Source organism: Notamacropus eugenii, chromosome 5 (assembly GCF_028372415.1).
Source record: "Notamacropus eugenii isolate mMacEug1 chromosome 5, mMacEug1.pri_v2, whole genome shotgun sequence".
NCBI classification, from domain to species: Eukaryota; Metazoa; Chordata; class Mammalia; order Diprotodontia; family Macropodidae; genus Notamacropus; species Notamacropus eugenii.
In genome coordinates, this window is record NC_092876.1 from 444292683 (window position 1) to 444311305 (window position 18623).

The 18623-nt window shown below is 36.6% G+C and overlaps 1 long non-coding RNA gene across 1 annotated transcript in view; it reads right to left on the reverse strand.

The window, feature by feature from the left end:
- The window catches only part of LOC140503121 (uncharacterized), an 84490-nt gene extending 69787 nt beyond the window's left edge, over window positions 1-14703 (reverse strand). Inside the window, exon 1 of the long non-coding RNA XR_011966708.1 lies at window positions 13806-14703. This is a non-coding gene — a long non-coding RNA (uncharacterized lncRNA). The remainder of the gene's footprint in view (window positions 1-13805) is intronic.
- Window positions 14704-18623: the final 3920 nt, after the last annotated feature.

Below are 18623 nucleotides of genomic sequence, written 5' to 3' on the forward strand. Positions count from 1 at the left end.
ACATTTGAACTCTAGTCTTCCTGATTCAAAAAGCCAGCACTCCCTCCCTTACACCACACGGCCTCCATTGCTCCAGTCCAATCTCAATGACAAATAACCAGTTTCGCATCGCTAACCTATTCTTTATTGCTTTGGATATCATAGTCATGCATTGGCTATTTTTATTCTCAGAGTTCAAGCGTAGAACAAGAAAAATTCAGAAATGTGTGTTCATTTGTTTATTAAAAATATGTTTACAAGGTGGCCCCATTAAGCTTCACTGCTTGTGTCTAGCGGTTTCCTGTCTAATGGCAATTCTAACAAGACAAATTATGTTCAGCAAATCAACATACTACAAGACAGTAGCAAGCCAAATTAAAAGTACGTTTGGCTGGTTGTTTATTATTTTGTTTTGTTTATTTTTCACACATCCCAGTAAGATGTTTAAAGGTCAGTGTTGCATTCATACATGAGTCATCTGAAATAAGGAAGTCAGAAGTAGTAAATTCAAAAATATGTTTCTCTGTATAACTTTAATCTCTTTCCAGCAGAGCTCCCAAGTGTACCAGTGGTGCTAGATTGAGAAACAAACACAAGAAAATACTCTTGAATGTGGCAAATTCTCGAAAAAATTTGTGAAATCTTTTTCTTTAGAAGTCTCTGAGATGTGATCATTTGTCTTCTTTCCTGAATGGGTTGTATATACTTATGGAGAAAGGAGGTGGCTTTGGACCCGGGCCTTGAGAAATCACGAATCACGAAAGGCAAAGTTTGAAGGACCCTCAGAGATTACATAGAATACAATCCTCTTATTATAGATGAAGAAACAGAGCCCTAGGGAGGTGAAGTGAATTGTTCTACAGTTACTTTAGATGATGCTTGTTTGTGAGAAGGAATTTCACAGTAAGGCATGCAGGTTCTTTAGTCTTGACATGGATCCATCTTGCTGTCATGACAAAGGAATCGAATGCTGCCCTCACCCTGTTAAGGTATCCCCAACACTCATGGAAGCCACTAATTAAGAGACCCCTTTAGCCTCCACACCCATGACATGAAATAATTCAAATCATTTTCAAAGGTACAGCTGTTACAACTCTTCTTCTTCCTAATACTTCTACTGCCTAATTTGCCATGAATTCATGCAGTTACTAACACTAACCACTCTTTCTCTTTTTCCTACTTTACACTCAGGCTAACCATTAATCAACACACAGGAGCCTCTTTCCAGATGCTTCTTAATCTTTCCAGCTCTCTACCTCCATAGAACAACTAACACCCACTTCTTCCTACCCCCACAACTACCCACATAAAATAAAATGACAGGGAACACCAAGAAATTCACATTTCAGGACATGCCTTTTTCCTTTTTTTTTTTCTTCTTTTCAACTCTCTGCTATCCCTACCTCCCTATAATACAATCAGGACTTTAAGCAGTGGAAACTGGTAGATGTTATGAGATTATTAGAGTAATCCAGGATAATGGCAATCAAGGCCTGAACCAAGTTGCTGACAGCAGGAATAGAAGAGGATTGCTTCTGAGAAACATGGTGGAAATAGGTTCAGGGGAGTTTGGCAACCAATCAGATATCAGTGGCATGATGGCACCCTGAAGCAACCTTTTTTCTCCCACCCATAACATGGAATGGGATAGGAGGGTGGGGAGAGGTGTTACCTAAAAACAAACAAACAAATAAACAAATCCTCTCCCAAATGTGAGTGACTTCACTTTCCCTCATTCACCTTCCTTCTTCACTATTCCACCACAACCCAGCCAACATGGGGTAGGCTCAGGACAAAATTGCCTGTGAGACCTGGTTAGTCTTGGCTTCCCTGATACAGTTTCCTGGTCATTTAGGGGCATGAAAAGTCTCAGCCTTGAGGTATCTGGATCTTTCAGACTTAGTGGGTGCCTAAGGCCTAATATCATGGGGAGTCAAACCTTTGTGACGTACTGACCAGATAGTAAAATCTCTGTTATAAACATGTATAGTCAAGCAAAATAATGTGTTTCTGTGTGGAGATGGGGTGGGGTTTGTGTTCAGAGAAACTATATGCCACTGTATTCTCGCTGCATTCTTGCTGTGTTAAGACAAAGTAAACATCTTTTGTGAGATATTCAATGACTTAAGAATGCTTCATATTTTTATCCCATCAAAATATGGAAGCTGAGAGTGCCACCAACAAGTGGTGAGAGACATTTAGGAGTCAGATAACGCCAAGATTTCAAATGTGAGTTGCTAAGAGGATGTTAGTTCCACTAATATGAAGAAAGAAGAATGTTACCCATCTCCTCATAGAGAGATGATTGAGATATATATATATGTTGTGGACATTTTTTGTGTTATGTATTAGATGAGAATTTATTTTACTTGACTATATGTGTTTATAACAGGGATTTTCTTCTTCTTCTTTTTCTTCTTCTTCTTCTTCTTCTTCTTCTTCTTCTTCTTCATGTTGTATCTGTATCTGGTAACACATCTGGTTAATATGTCATAAGGGTTTGGCTACCAATGGCCTTGGATATTGTCTATGTCTTAGGCACCCACCAAGTCTGAAAGACTCAGACACCACAAGGCTGGGACATTTTCTGCCCCTAAATGACCAGGGAACTGCATCGGGGAAACTGCATTATATCTTGGGGCAGCTTTGTCCATGTTGGCTGCCGGGGGGAACAGGGGAGGGTGGAGAAGGAAGCTGATCAGTGGAGCTGAAGCCCATCATGTTCAAGTGGAAGATTTATCTTCTTGAAGGTAAAACTTCCCTATGTTGTGGGTGGGAGGAAAGAATTTGCTTAGAAAACACTGCTTCTATCACAATACCAATATCACAGTAACTCAGTGGTTGAGGGACAACAAAGGGAGAGAGAGAATATGGATCTAAAAATAAAATGTAATTTATTAAAAAAAGAGAGAAAGAGGAAAGAATGGTTTGAAAGGGAAGATGAGGTCAATTTCATTGAGGCTGAATAGCCAGTGGGACATCTAGGTAGATAGACAATAATCCTCAGGTAGTTGGCCAAGTGAGGCTATGGCTCAAAAGAGAGGACAATCTGGAGACATGGATTTGAAAGATATCTAAAAAGAGATGATGGATAAGATATCCAAAGCAAAGAGTATATAATAGCAGAGGAGAGAGGGGTCTGATTACAAAATCTTGTATGTTTTGGCTCATATAACCCTCACTCAGAGAAAACACTAGAAAATTTCACAATATAGTTTGAATATAGCTTATGTCCAGGACTGCAAAGATATAGTTTGAATTTCAGAATATAATTTCAATATATTCTTCAGGCCTTCAAAGATATAGGTTGAATGGGTCACTAGCTCTGGTCAAAGTCACAATGCACATATTGAACATAGGACAGCCCCAATTCCACCCCAGAAAAAAGAAAATACATAATGCTCTAACAGCAGCTATAAACAATCAATATAATTATCTTCCCTCTTCAGTGATTATCATTTTCCTTCAGAGTCTATAATGTTCCTCATAATCATATAATCTTATAATTTGGATTCCCATCAGAAGGAAAATGAACTTGGGGGTGCTAGATAGGTAGCTCTCTGACATTTTAGTCAGTTCCACCTTTGCCATGAAGACCCAAATAGACATCCAACTTGGGAAATGAAATTCTGGTTGATAAAATCCAAATATCGAAATAAATCAAAGAAATAGCAGGGGACAAAGTCCAGGTCTTCTGTTCCCTCAAATTGTTGTTTAATCCAGGGCTTCTTAAACTGTTTCCACCTGCAACCTCTTTTCACCTGAGAAATTTTTACATGACCCCAGGCATATAGGTATATAAAATATAGGTATACAAATCAAACATTTACTGATAAGAAATCATAAAGAAATTTATTTTAAAACAATTCTTTGGTGTACATATTATTTTGCCATTTACTAAAGATGAAAGCAAACTTTCATACTAATAAGATGAATGTGATTGTTTATTTTTACATAAATAATTAAATGTTGGTGGAATATTTGATACTGCAGAACATAGAGCATCTTCAGTGTTTTTCAGAATTGATCAATATTTTGATGTTTTAATTGGCAATGCTGAGAATGTCACTTCAAAGAAATACATAGTATAAAATGGTAGAAGTATGTTTAGGGATATTTCAGAAATTGTTGGAAATTTCCAACAATTTCTGAAATATCCCTAAACATACTTCAAAATGTATGTAATGATTTTTTTAGGAAATTCAAGTTATAAACCTGTGTTGCTTGATCAGCAAATTTCTCTTGAATTTTTAATGGCAGATGACTGACCTTTATTTTTATTTGAATTGATTATGATTTGTGAATCCAACCTAGTTTTTTAGAGTCAAAATTTGAAGGAAAATATTTCTGAAACTGTGTCTCTAGATATTTCAGATGATCAGTTATAACTCTTACAATTAAATCTTTGGGAAGGTCATTTTTAATTATAAAATCATCTGTAGCTGTAAATATTTCTAAAGAAACATTTTCCAACCTATTTTTTCATGTGTTAACTTTTTTTTTAGTAAAACTTTCAATATTATCTTTTAACATAAATGTTATAATTTTTCCTTGAAGTGACATGCTTTTTGAAAATATCTGACAAATAACACAATTTTGAAAGCCATGAGACATTATGAAAAAAATTAACAAAATTGGCTCAGTCAAAAATATACCAATTTCATCTTTCAGTTTCAATAATCTGTTTAAACATCATCCTCTTGAGAGGCACCTTACCTCTGCATATAGTAATAAGTTTTTGTAATCAGAGTCCATGTCTTTTGAAAGGTTTGAAAACAAATGACTGTTAAGGGCATGCACAGTTTTTAATGAAGTTAACGATTTTGATAGCACTGTGAAGCACAACATCTCACTCTGGTATTTGGCTATGAGTGCTTCTCAGTGGATCATGCATTGAATATAGCCATATGTTCATTGCCACCAGCTTTAACTACTGCTATAAATCCAACACTGCCCATCATTGCTCCAGCACCCTCTATACAGACTTGAATGCATTTTCCCCCACCGTAAACCTTCATTTGTAAAAAATCCATCAACTTTAAGATATATATCTTCCCCTCTTGTACGCATGCTTCCTTCATAAATGTATCTTACATAAAAACGGTGCCATGTTAGAAGTATCAGTTGTTTCATCTAACTGAATTGTAAACTTAGAGCTGCTAATAAACTGCTAGAATTGGTCATTACTAATTTCAGAAATTCTGTTGGAAACAGTATCATTCAATAAAGGAATTTTACAAATTTCATTCCCATACTTTTTCCCATGAACTATTTCTGACATTTTAATAGTAGAAGGAAACACAAGATCTCCTATTGCGTAGGGCTTTTTAATTTTTGCAATTATATAAGAAGTTTCACAAGATGCAAGTAAACACTTTTTGTTGACAGGAATAAATTTCTCAAAACATTGCTTTTCTTTATTAGAAAATTTTAAAAGTTGATCAAAATAGTGGTTTATTGTAGTGTTGTAGCATGCTGAATGCTTGGTATTAAGATGTCATTTTAATGTAGCTGGTTTCATGCTGTCCACAACCCAAACTTCATTACAAATGAAGCAAAGAGTTTTTTCCACACCATTATCATTATTAGAAGTAAATCCATATGGCAAAAATGATTTGACATATTTTCTTTTTCTTGTCAATTTAGGTGTGTTATCACCTGGTAGCAAAGACTCTACCACATTGTCATCAATATTTTTACCACTTCTATCTAAATTTAGTCACTTATCTATAACTGAAAATATTTTTGTCCTAAAATATAAATAAATATTGGTAATAATTTCTCAAATAAATACTAACTTTAGTTTATGAAACTACATTTGTTTGTGCTTAATTTAAAAAGAAATTGATGTTCACATTTGCATCCATATATAGTAGTGATGGTGGAGAAATATTATTAAGGGGACTTTGTCTTTATTTGCTGCAATCAAATACCTATGTCTCTGTAGAAGAAAGAGATAACAGCAATTTTAAAAATCAAACATTGTAACACAATACAATCTAATGATATACTAATTTGATACTTACATTTTGAGGAATGACAGTAGGAAAATGTTAAAAATATTTATTTTCCATAATTAAACTATTATACTTCTGTAAGAGCAGAAAACTTTGCATGTACAGCAAAAACACTGCGTTTCTTAACATACTGTAGTCTTGAATCTGAACTGAGGTGTTTCTGGCTGGATTCCTTGGCACTGACAGCATGTGTAGTACAAAATGTGCATGTGTTCAGATCCCAGGCTGTACTGAAGTCGTGTGATGCAGCACAGGCAAGAGCTGCCAGAAACACCTTGGATTCATTAATCATTTCATTTTGAATTAATTTTTGATCTTTGCATGTTCAAAAACCTATTACTGTTGCTAAATTTTTGTGAGCCCCCACATTCAGTTACCCCATATGGGATCACGACCCACAGTTTAAGAAGTTCTGGTTTAATCTATCCCAATCTTCTTTTATCTTAGGAGTTCATTGGTTGGCACTGTCCAGGAATTACCTTTTTCTGTCTAGAGTTGAGTTCTGGAACTTTCAAACTTTGAGTTGTTAATGAGGTAAATTCAAAGACAGCACTCTCCAGGAACTCCCTCCTTTTTTATCCAGAAGCCTCAGTTTAATCAATTCCCTTTACTTGACCATGTGGTTCCCAGACACTCAGGAACCAGGAACTCTTTTAACCCTCCCACTATCCTGAGTCCTACTATTTCTTAAGTAGCAGGAAAGGGGGATGGGTGGTCAGTCTCTGGGGCTTTACACCACTTCAAAGGCATTCTTCAGGGACTTTAACTTTTTTCTAGTAGCTAAAAAAAAGAGAGAAAAAGGACCAAATCTGTAGGATTAACAATCTGTAGAATTAACTTCATCAGAGCCATGCAATCAAGTAAGAGCCAATCAATTTATCCCTGGTAAGTAAGCTTTAAGGAGATATCCTCCTCTTCAATGAGGTTTTACCTGATATGGCCTAGTGGATATTCCTATTATGCTCTCAGTTGTTGCTATGTATGTTTACAGGAAAATGTAATCAAAGTCCCAAACAAAGGCTCTCCATCCCGGAATCTCCTCAAGCTTATATCAGAACTCTTCTAATCAATTTCCCACAGGTAGAGCCTGCATTTAATTAATATTCCCACAGAAACATTTCTCTAGGTACAATATGCACTTACCTTTCTATATAAGAATATAATACTGTTTTAATTGTATCTGAGGAACATATTAAATGTTTTAACTATGAATTAGCCATGAATTTAAGTACTAAGCACACACTAGTTTTCTTCTAATAATAACCTAGTTTTCATCTCACTGAACATACAGGGTTAAACACTGAGGACAGAAAATAAAGATGCTTAATTTGGTTCTGACCTAGTTAGGACTTGTCTTTTCCACTATCAATGTCAATTTTCTTCCTACTGTACTCTGGAATAAATGGTAACTTTCCAGACATAAATCCATATATAAATCTAGACCTTTGTGAAATACATTTTGATCATGTCCACATTTTGAGGGGGCAGAGGTCATATCCAATTTATCATGAGGCTCTGGAATGCACTCCTGCCATCTGAGTCTCCTACCTACTATTTGAATGGTTCTATGAATTCAAGGCTATGTATATTTGTTTGTGTACTCATTGTATGACTTGATATCTAACTAGTTTAACACTTAAAAATAAGAGATCAGGACTGGTTCTGTGATTTCAATGATACAGAGAATTCCTGATGAGGAATTTCCTTCTACCGATGCAGATTGATTCCTCTGCATCTTAGAGCCTCACTAGAGTTGTCTACAGCAGTGGGTTGAAAGACATATAGAAAAGGGGACCACTGAACCATACTTAAGAGTCTTTGGGGGATGCCTACTGACTTAGAAAACCATGAATTAACCTTATCTATGCTCTAGCGTACTTTTATTGATTTGATTAATTATTTTCCAACTGCTTTTTAACCTGGTTAAGGCAGCATTCAGGAATGGCGCAGCTCACATGTTTGATTCCTGGGATCTAGAGGACTGAGCTGTTAAGTGACTTGCTCAGGGTCATACTGTCAGGATGTGTCAGAGATAGGGCTTGTAGACAGTTCTTGGCTCCAAGCGTGAGTTGCAAAACAGTCACAAAAAAATATGTTAACAAAATCTTTCCAATTGTAAAATAATTGGTCTTTTTGCTTCAATGTGTTGGGTGAGTTAGAATTAAAAACTACTTGATAGAGAACTGGGGTTTTGCTTCTTTATTTGCACATCATTCTTTCCTCTTCCTTATTTATTTTTCATAAAGCCTCTGACTCCTTTTTCTGAGTGATGTGACAATGATCTGTGAATCTTCAGAAGGAATGATGAATCACCAAGTTTTAGAACAAAACTCAAGAGCTCACTTCCAAATACTTAGAATCAGCAAGTCTATCTGTCAAGGCCTTCCATTATGGGTCTGTTCTGGTCCTATATTGTCTTTTGATTACAGCATATCATAGAAACCTGTGTTCAGTCTGATCCTTTTTGATTTTCCAATGTAGATATCAAGAAGTGAATGAAATCAGCATCAGCGTTTTGGCAGGACCAGTACTTCAGAGCTGGTTCATCTTCTTTCATATCCATGATTACTTTCTGTTCTAATGATAGACAATTTTGGCACTGTGCTAATTTATCTGATTAGGTTGGATTCTTCTATCTGATTCAGATGAGCCTGGTGGCCTCAAAGTCCAGATAAAATTATTATGCAATGTGAGTCCTTCCTGATTGATGAAGCAAGTCTTCTGGGATCCTTTAACATTATTTTGCTATGGTACCTGGAGATTTTTTCTTAAAGGGCTACTGCAGGGGAATTTATTTAATGGCAGCTCTATGTTTCTAAGCTGCTGTTTGAACACTAACCCCATTTTGATTTCCTTTTCCCACAGTCAAGGTGACATGGCATCAATCTGTTCCGAGTGGTTAAAGGGCCGTTTGATGCAACTCTGCTGCCGTGTTATTTACATTCCCCTTTGTCACCCAGGCTGTCATTAATATTTACACTCAGAACAAACTGCATGACTCCATATCAGTCACTGGAGTGTTTTTGGTTGGGACTGAAGACAAACCTGCTTTCATTTTCATTTTCACAGTGAGCCAGGAAATGCCAAGCAGGATTTGTGTCAGTCAGTGTCTCCGCTTCAGGAGCTTTCTCCACCCTTGGGTTGGATGGCAGCATGCAGAGCCAGGAAGCAGATTGGAGGAAAAGCTCTCTTTCAGCAGTCAGGAAATAGCTTTCAAAATATCAGACTATGAAATATCCCACTTTCTTAACCTCCTCCTTATTTCCTCCCCATCCTGATCTATTACTTCAGCACTGAAATGGGTAAAAAAAAAAAAACACTTGAGGTGCCATCTGTATGCATGTAATCATTTCTATCATTTTGATTAACCCTATGAGTCGCTTCAAACAATTGGTCAATAGTTTAAAAAAACACACATCATGATGGGCTTGAATAGACTTGTTGACTGAATCAATTTTCCATTCAATCAAAATGGTAGAAGTAGTAAACTTAGACACAGCTGAGGGCACTCTGACTGGCATGGTTGGTGGCAAGTTTGGGTTACCAGAAAGGAAGCAAGGAACCGAAATAAAGTTGTTATAGTTCCTGAAGGTGAGAACAGGCAATGGGTCAGCACTAGATAACCAAGCCAAAGTCAATGTCTGTATTAGAATGGAGGGGCAGATCAAGTAGTAAGTCAGGTCTGACAAGAACCAGGAAAATATAAGTATTGGCAGGCAGAACCAGGCAGAATGTCCGAGGTCTGGGCAAATAGCCAGAATATGTTCCAGAACAGAAGTAGGAGCAGGGGAATCAAGGAAATGGAAAGACCTTGCTAAGTCAAGGAAGGGGTTGTTTCAGCCCATATGGTTTTGTCCGGAAGAATGACCATCTGAAAACGTAGAGAGGCAAAGCATTTGGAAATAAAGAGGTGATAATCTGTCTGGTCTTTCCTTTTCAGACTCCCTCTGTAATAGTGTGTTCAGTTCTGGGTAGGGCATTTTAAGAAAAACATTGCTAGACTGGGCAATGATAACAGTGAAAAGTTCAACATCTTGAATTAAATAGGATCATGACACACAGGGACTAGGTGAAGCCATATTTAGAAGAGTTATGAAGATATGATTTTTAAAAAATAATTGGATCTGTGCTTTCATTGAAAAATCTCACTTTGCCATTCAAATCAACATCTGTTTGGCAAAGGAGAGCTGGCCGAGGTACTGAGAAGTTAAGTAACAGCTACTAATAGCTAACATTTATACAGTGTTTACCATATGTCCAGCACTGTGCTAGGCACTTTATTATGTCATGTGACTCTCATAGCTCTGGGAGGTAGGTAGGTGCTATTATTATCTCCACTTTACAGATGAGAAAACTCAAGCAGACAACGGTTAAGTGACTTGCCCAGTGTCATACAGCTAGTAAGTTTCTGAGGCCAGATTGGAACCCAGGTCTCCCTGATACCAGGCCTGGAGCTCATGGCATCACTTAGCTACCTGTAAGGGACTTGTTTAGAGTCGTACAGGCAGCCTCTGTCACAGACTGGACTTGAACTCCAGCCTACTTGACTAACACTAGGGTTTTATCCACTACATCAAATTGCCTCCCTGGAAGATGACAGCTATCTTCTAATATTTAGCGAGCTATTACATGAAATAAGGTTTAAACATGTTTTTCCTGTTTCCAAAAATTAGAAATAGGAGCCCTGGGCAGAAATTGCAAAGAAGCAAATTTTGGCTTGCTGTAAAATGTGTGTATATATATATATCTATAGATATATATAGATAGACATTTCCTAAAAACAAGAGCTATCTAAAAGTGGAACAGCCTACTTTATGAGGTAGCAACATCTGAGGGCTCTAAGCAAAGGTTCAGCGGTCATTTAGGGGATGTGACCTGGAGAGACTCCTTCTTGGGTACTGGTTAGGCTAAATGGTTTCTGTGGTCCTTTGCATTTTTCAAGTCAAGTAAACAAGCATTTAAGCACTTACTATATGCCAGACCATATAGTACCATATGCCGTAGTATACTACACAGTACAAGTGAAAAAGAAAGACAGCCCCTGTCCTCATGAGCTTATATTCTAATAGGGTAAGACAACACACAAAAGACAACAACACTGAAAAGCACAGTATGGGGTAGGCATGGTAGAGAAATTCAGAGTCAGGACTGGAGCTAGGAGAGATGGGAGAGTAAACACAGCTAGCCTGGGCACATCCTCAAAGGGGTGTTTCAGGAAAAACTCATCCATCAGAGGAGAGGGCAACAGGGTAAGAAGGCTGCTTGCAAATGATGGATAATTCCAGAGTCAGGAGCAGAGCTCGGAGACAGTAGAGTCAAAAGCTGTTTCTTAACAAAGAGAGAGAGAAAAGAAGGCAGTAAGGTAAGGAAGAGGGAAAGAAAAGAAGACAAAGAAAGGGGGACAAAAGGGGTGGGGAGGGGGGGAAGGGAAGGGAGGTGTTGAGTATTAGAATTTCTGGTGCCACTCTGAGTATATCTCAGTAACATTTGTTTTAAGAACAAAATATCAAATGACTCCAGTGCTTCAGATCAAGACTTTTCAATACTTGACAAAAACTTCAGCTAGGCAGCAGCCCTTTAATAATCATGAGAGAGGCTATCAGGCAGGGTTCATACAAATGGTGAGGTTTAAACTATTATGGCCAATTCCACAAGTACTTAGCTGGATGATCAGGTTTCTAAGGTAAGTATATATTTTTCTCCTCTTTTACAAGGTGGAGCTTTTTCTTTTCCTTGCAAAGGACTCTGTGATTAAGCTCAGAGAAAAGATTTTATGCTAAGTGCAGGTGTTATTTGAAAGAATTCCATCACCAGCAAGAACAAGTCACCACAAGCAGCCTCTATAGGTCAGGGAGATAATGAAAAGGGAGTTTGGCCTGTGGAGTGGCCTAATGGACAAGCAGCTGCTAGTTCATTGTCTAAAGTGCCATTGTTTCTTAGTGGTGATTTTTCACTGGCTCAAGGTAACATGACCCTTCTGTATAATCTATAGTCTGGTTTACCACAGAATACTTTGGGAGCACAAAAGCTTTCTTTCTGTCTTAAAACAGAATTTCATCATACCTGCTCTGTATATGCCCATTGTGGCAAGTCTTAGAGAGATGAGACCTTTGATTTTCAGGGGTACTGTAGAACCTGAGCACAATGTCAAAACAGCCGGAGGGAACAAGTTCACTTGTGGTTTATATGAAATCGTGAAGGCACCACTTAGAAAAGAAAAACCCTTAGAGCCATCCAAAATAACAAGGATTTCTATTTTTTTCTTAGCAGAAATGTTACCAAAAATCGAGCGATGCTCCACAGGAACAAACTATTTTTTTATTTGTTCATAGCTTTTATTTTCGTATCACCTTAATTTCTAAGTATGTCTCCTTTTTTTTTCCTTTCCAGGGAATCATCTCTTGGAACAAAAAAAAACCGTAATAAAAGGTTAAAAAAGCATTTTAGACAAACAAATATATTAAGTGAATTTGATTGTTAATGTAATCTTGCAATTGATAGGAAAATGTATTCAGAGAAACCTATAAAGACTTGAATAGACTGATGCAGAGAAGTGAGCCTAATCAGGAAAAGAGTAACAGCTAGTATTATATGATAACAATGTTATAAAGACAAACAACTAAGAAAGATTTAAGAACTTTGATCAATGCAATGACCAGCTGCATTTCCAGAGATTCATAGTGAAATGCATCACATTCCTCCTGAGAGAAAGGTGTTGGACTCTCCAATTATAACATGTGCTTTTTGGACATGGTAGATTGTGAGATATTTTTTTAGACATGACCAAGGTGGGAACTTTTTTTGCTTGATTGTACATATTTTTTACAAGGGTTGTGTTTTTCTTTTCTTTTTTTCCAAAAGAGAAGAGTAAGGAAAAAGAAAATTCATTTTTAATTACAAAAAAATAAAATCACAATAAAATTAAAATTTTGCATTTTCTCAACTTATTTTTTGTAAGATGTGTTTGGTTATTGCAACCACACAGTGGAGTAAGGTATTCTTGACAAAGTCATTTAATGTCTGAGCACCTCAATCAGTCAATGACAATAATAGCCAATATTTACATAATGCTCTAAGGTTCACTTCACATTTATTATCTCATTTGATCTGCACTACAACCCTGGGAAGTAGGCTTTATTATCTCTGTTTTAGAGATGAGGACATTGAGGCTGAGAGATGCTAAGTGACTTGCCCAGAGTCATAAAGGTAGTGAATGTTTGAGGCAGGATTCCAACTCAGGTCTTCTTGACTCCAAGTCCTCTATTGTGAATTCCATTCTATTATGTCACTTCATCTGCCTCAAACAAGCAATCACTTATTAAAGACTTACTTTGTGCCAGATATTGTGGCTAGAGAGTCAAAAATGAAACATGCCTTATCTTTACAGAGCTTCCATTTCATCTGGGAGGGACGTGAGACAACACATACATAAATGAATATAAACATGGAACATGGGTGATCTGGCTCCATTGTCTCAGAACCAGGACTGCTACATCTGCTTCTCAAGGTTCTAGGTGCTCTGAGACTAGGGTACCTTACGGACCTTTTTTCTTTACTGCCATCAGCTCAATCCTCCCTCCCACTAACTGTGTTACACCTATCCCATTTGTTAGGGTATAGCAGTTAGGTCCTCAGTCTCATTTAACTTTAACACTGGATAGACTTTACAAAGAAATATTTACTTCAAAGTTTCAGTTAGAAGAAAGGACAAACATTTCTCTCAAAATCAAAGGGGAATAATCTTTCTTGCTGCTACCTGGGGAAGAGAAAGGAAGGTTAGGCTTGAAACTTAATTCAGTTCCTACATACCATTGCTTTCATCAAGTTCATGTCCAGATAAAGCATGATTGCATCAATCCTTCCACTGTAGTACTAAAAGGCACTGCTGAACATCACTCCTTCTTCTCTAGGGTATCAGTGTTGTGCTGGATGAGAAATCTGGGCTGGGCTCCAATTCTTGGCTATTTGTGGCTTATACTCCCAACTTTTCTAAACTTCCAAAATCAGGGACTACATACCCTTCACTAGACCACATGAATGAAAATGCCACCAAGATCCTGCAGGAATGAAGGAAGAGGCAAAGAGTGTGATTGAAGCATACTTGACAGGATTTTTTGAGTTCTTTCACATCCAACCAAAGAGCTTCCTCTTCAACTCTTGGTTAGCCAAGCAGAACCAGTTACAATATGTCCATATCTGTATCTACCCAAGTCTTTCCAAGGCACCTCTTTTACATTTCATTAAGATTTTTCTGCAAGCTAGATGTTATCTGAGGTGGTCTGGAAACGAACCAAAACCTCCATTATATACAACATAAAATACAAGGTACTGATGAGAAAGCTACTGGCAGCTGGAAGGTATTAGCAAAAACTCTATGTAGAATGTAGTTCTTGAGCTGAGTCTCCTAAAATGCCATCGTTATTGGTAACAAGTGGTGACCCCAGCTCACTGGAGAGCCAGAAGTCAGGTAGGGGATTGTGTTAGATCAGCAGTTGATTTAAACCCACTGAAATTGGCAAGAGCTGATGGGAAATTTACCTCTCATGTAGATGGTTAGGGTGAAGGCAGATACATGGCTATCTGGAGGGGAAGGGCCTCACAAATAGCATATAGGAGAGACCTGAAAGATGACTCTTAGTTCACATTCATCAAATTGACAAGGATGACAAAAAAGGAAAATGGCAAATGCTGGAGGAGCTATGGGAAAATAGACACCTTAACATCAGTTGGACAACAAACATTTATTAAGCATTTACTATGTGCAAGATACTGGGGATGACAAGATGGGCAGAAACACAGACCATGCCCTCAAGGAACTCACATTGTAATGAGAGAGAGAACAGGCAAACCATGTACATACAAGACCTATACAGGATGAGATAATCTCAGATGGAAGGTGATAATCATAAGGGAAACTGGAAAAGATCTTATAGAAGGTAGGATTTGAGTTGAGTCTTGAAAGAAACCAGTGAAGCCAGGAGAGAGAGATGAGGTGGAATAGTCCAGGCAAGAGGGACAGCTACTGAAATATCACAGATTTGGGAGAGAGAGTGCCATGTTTTAGAAGTAATAGACAGACTACTCACTAGACTGTTTGGAAGGCACTAAAGGGAAAAAAGCTCAAGAGGATTGGAAAAGTAGGAAAGTCCCACATTACGAAGGGCTTTCAAAGCCAAATATAGGATATTTGGTTTAATCCCAGGAGCCACTGGAGGCTCAGAACTTCTTTTGCTTTAAGAAATATAACCCCAGTAGAACACTGAAAACAAATTTTAAAAAATAATAAAAGAAAAAATAAATTTCTTCTTTTGAGTAGTGCTTGAAAGAAGAAATGCAAGCTATCAACAGTTATATTTAAAATGCTCCAAATCCCTAATAATTAGACACGTAAACTACCCAGCTCTGAGGAGGTTTTATTTCACACCCAACAAAAGATGACAAAAAGGACAGTGACAATTATTGGAAGAGCTTCAGGAAAACAGGCACTCTTATTTACTATTGGAAAAACTTTGAATTGGTCCAATCATTCTGGAAAGCAATTTGAAATTATAATACTTCACCTCTCTCCCCCTCCAAAGTCAGTAACGTGTGACCCAGCAATGCATCTACAAGACTAATCTCCCAAAGAAGTCAAAGAAAAAGGGAGACAAGCCACAGTTTCCTAATATACAAAAATACTTATAGTAGTACTTTTTGTTGTAGCACAGGAGTGCAAACAAAATGGGTACCAACCAACTGGTAAATGATGAACAAATAATCCTATATGACTATAATAAAATACTATTGTGCTTTAAGAAAAAACATAAGGTACAGATTCTGAGAAGAATTAGGAAGAGTTGTATGAATTGATGCAGAGTTAAGTGAACAGAACAGTAACGTAAAGGAAAATAACTTTAAAGGATTAAGAACTCTGATCAATGCGATGAACCATGAGACTGATGTTGGATCATGCTTCCCATCTCCTAGAGCAAGGTAATAGAGCAAATATATGGAATAAGACATACATTTTCAGGCAAAGTCAATGCATAGGTTTATTTTTCTTGACTATACTTTGTTACAGGAAAGCTCTTGCGAGAGATAGTTGTGGAGAAGATTAAGAGGCAGTACAGTGATTGTCCTTCCGCCTATAAGAAAAGGAAAAGAAATGAAAGAAAAGAGTACCAATGGAACATTTTAAAAATGCACAGAAGAGAGTAGAAGGAAGTTCAGAAGAGCATACAGACAAGCAAGGCAATATTGGTTCTACTTTCTTCAACTTAATATACACTTTAAAAAAAAGCTGCATGAAATAAAGATTCACAGTTCTTTTTAAAAATTCTTTTATAGGGGAATGTTGGTTGATGTTTTCCAAATTCATAATGAAAAAAAGAAATATGGTCTTAGAAAACAATGGTCACAAAATAGGTTTTGTAGGCTCATAATAATTCATAGAAACAAAAAGTCAGGTTATTGACAGCAGAAACATAAAATATTGTATTTTTTGGTGAGGATAAAGAAATTGAGTGCTTATTTTGAAGCTGTAGTAACTCTTAGCTTGTTTATTTAAATTACAATAATTGCTCTGGGGTGTCAAATTGTATGAAAGAGTTATTAAGTATTCTGAGCCTAAAAAAAGAATAATTTCATCTTTATATAAGTAGGAAAGCATGTTGTATTGGTTAGTAGATCAGCATTGGAATTAAGGGATCCTGAATTTAGGTCTTATCTCTAGCAAATATTAGCTGTATGACCCTGGGCAAGTAACATTTTTTCTTTTTTAAAATTTATTTGTGTGTGTGTGTATAAATTTTTCTTCATTTTAAACTTAAATACAATATGAAAAGAGAAAAGAATATTTCTATATATAGTAGAACATAAGAGAGGATTCAATATGAAACTATAAAATTCCATTTCAAAAAAACTATGTAATAAATACCACACACTGTTGTCAGAGATAGCCAGCTTTTCTTTGCTTCCTTCTAAGTTTTCTTTTGTTTTCTTCTTTTGACTTTATTTCTTTGTTTCCTGCCCTTTTGGGTGAGTCACAACCCAACATCTCAGTGCCCTAGGCAAATTTCTAAAGTATTAGCTTACAGTAAAATTGTTAACCTGTATTGGCAAGGGGCATTGTGGAATCCATTTCTACTGTGGGAGTTCCTTTAACTCTTCAGGAAAAACATGAATTATAATTGTTCTTATTGTTTTCCATCATGTATGTACCCAACAAAGATTTTACTTATTGCCTTTTAAACTCTATCTTTCAAATCCAATAAATATTTCTTCAATACCTACTGAATAAGGCTCTGTGACGAGTCCTCAGGATACAAGGATTAAAGAAAACATTGGATTGGAACTAGAAAAATCTAGATCTGATCTGATGCTGACAACCTGTGGGACTTCAGGCAAATCACTTCAAATTGCTGAGCTATGGATTCCTCATTGGTAGAATGAAAGGATTAGTAGAAACTATAGAGGGAAGGACTCAATTTTTTATATGAATTTCTGGAAAAACTGGAAAGCAGTTTGGCAGAAACTAGGTTTAGACTAGTGTATAATACCATATTCCACAAAAAGTTCACCATGAATAGCAAAAGGTATATGAAAGATTATTTTAAAAAAAATAGAAAAGAATGACAACTATAAGGATCAGGGAAGGAGTATTTGGAATTCTTAATTACATAAATAACTGAGATGGTCATAAAATATAAAATGGACTATTTTCATTACATAAATATTAAAAGCCCTTATAAAAATAAAATCAACGAAGATATAATTAGAAAGGATACTACAATGTGGGAAAATATTTATATTAAATATCACTGATTAAAGCATACCATCCAAAATACGTAAGGAATATATAGCAAATTCATAATACCAAGAGCCATTCCCTGATAGATAAGTGGTCAAAGGCTATGAATAGTTTTCAAAAGAATTGCAAATAAAAATGACCATATTAAAACATGGTCTAAATCTTGAATCATAAGAAAAATGCAAATTAAAACAACTCTGAGTTTTCATTTCATACATGAAATGTCAAAAATTGCAAACAAACAAAAAATCCTCCAGCAACAGTTTTGGAAGAACTATGGAACCTGTGGCCTAGAGGCAACATGTGGCCCTCTGGGTCCTCATGCTCAACCCTTTGACTGAATCCAAACTTCACAGAACAAACATTCTCCCCAAAGTATGGGAAGATAAACATTACTAACATAATCTTGGTAGTGCCATGAATTGATCTAACTATTCTGGATATCAATTTGTCATAAAATGGCTAAGATGTTAACCTTTTGACTCCACAATCCCACTATCAGGTATATACTTCAGGGAAACAAAAAATAAACAGAAATGTTTAATATAACTCAAAATATTCACAGCAAGACTTTGTGGTAATAAAGGACAGTCCCCCACTGATTGGGAAATGGTTGAAAAAACCCCAGTACGCTATATGAATATAATGGAAGATTATTATGCAGGAAGAAATGATGCCTATGAGAGACTATTAGAAATGTGAAATCTTGTACCAACTAGAACAGAATGAAGTAAGCAGAAAGGAAAGAATAATATATGCAAAGGCTACCACAAAGTAGATGAAAAGGGGGAGGGGAACTCTGAGAAACTGGAGACCAATGAAGAGATAAAGAGCAGAGA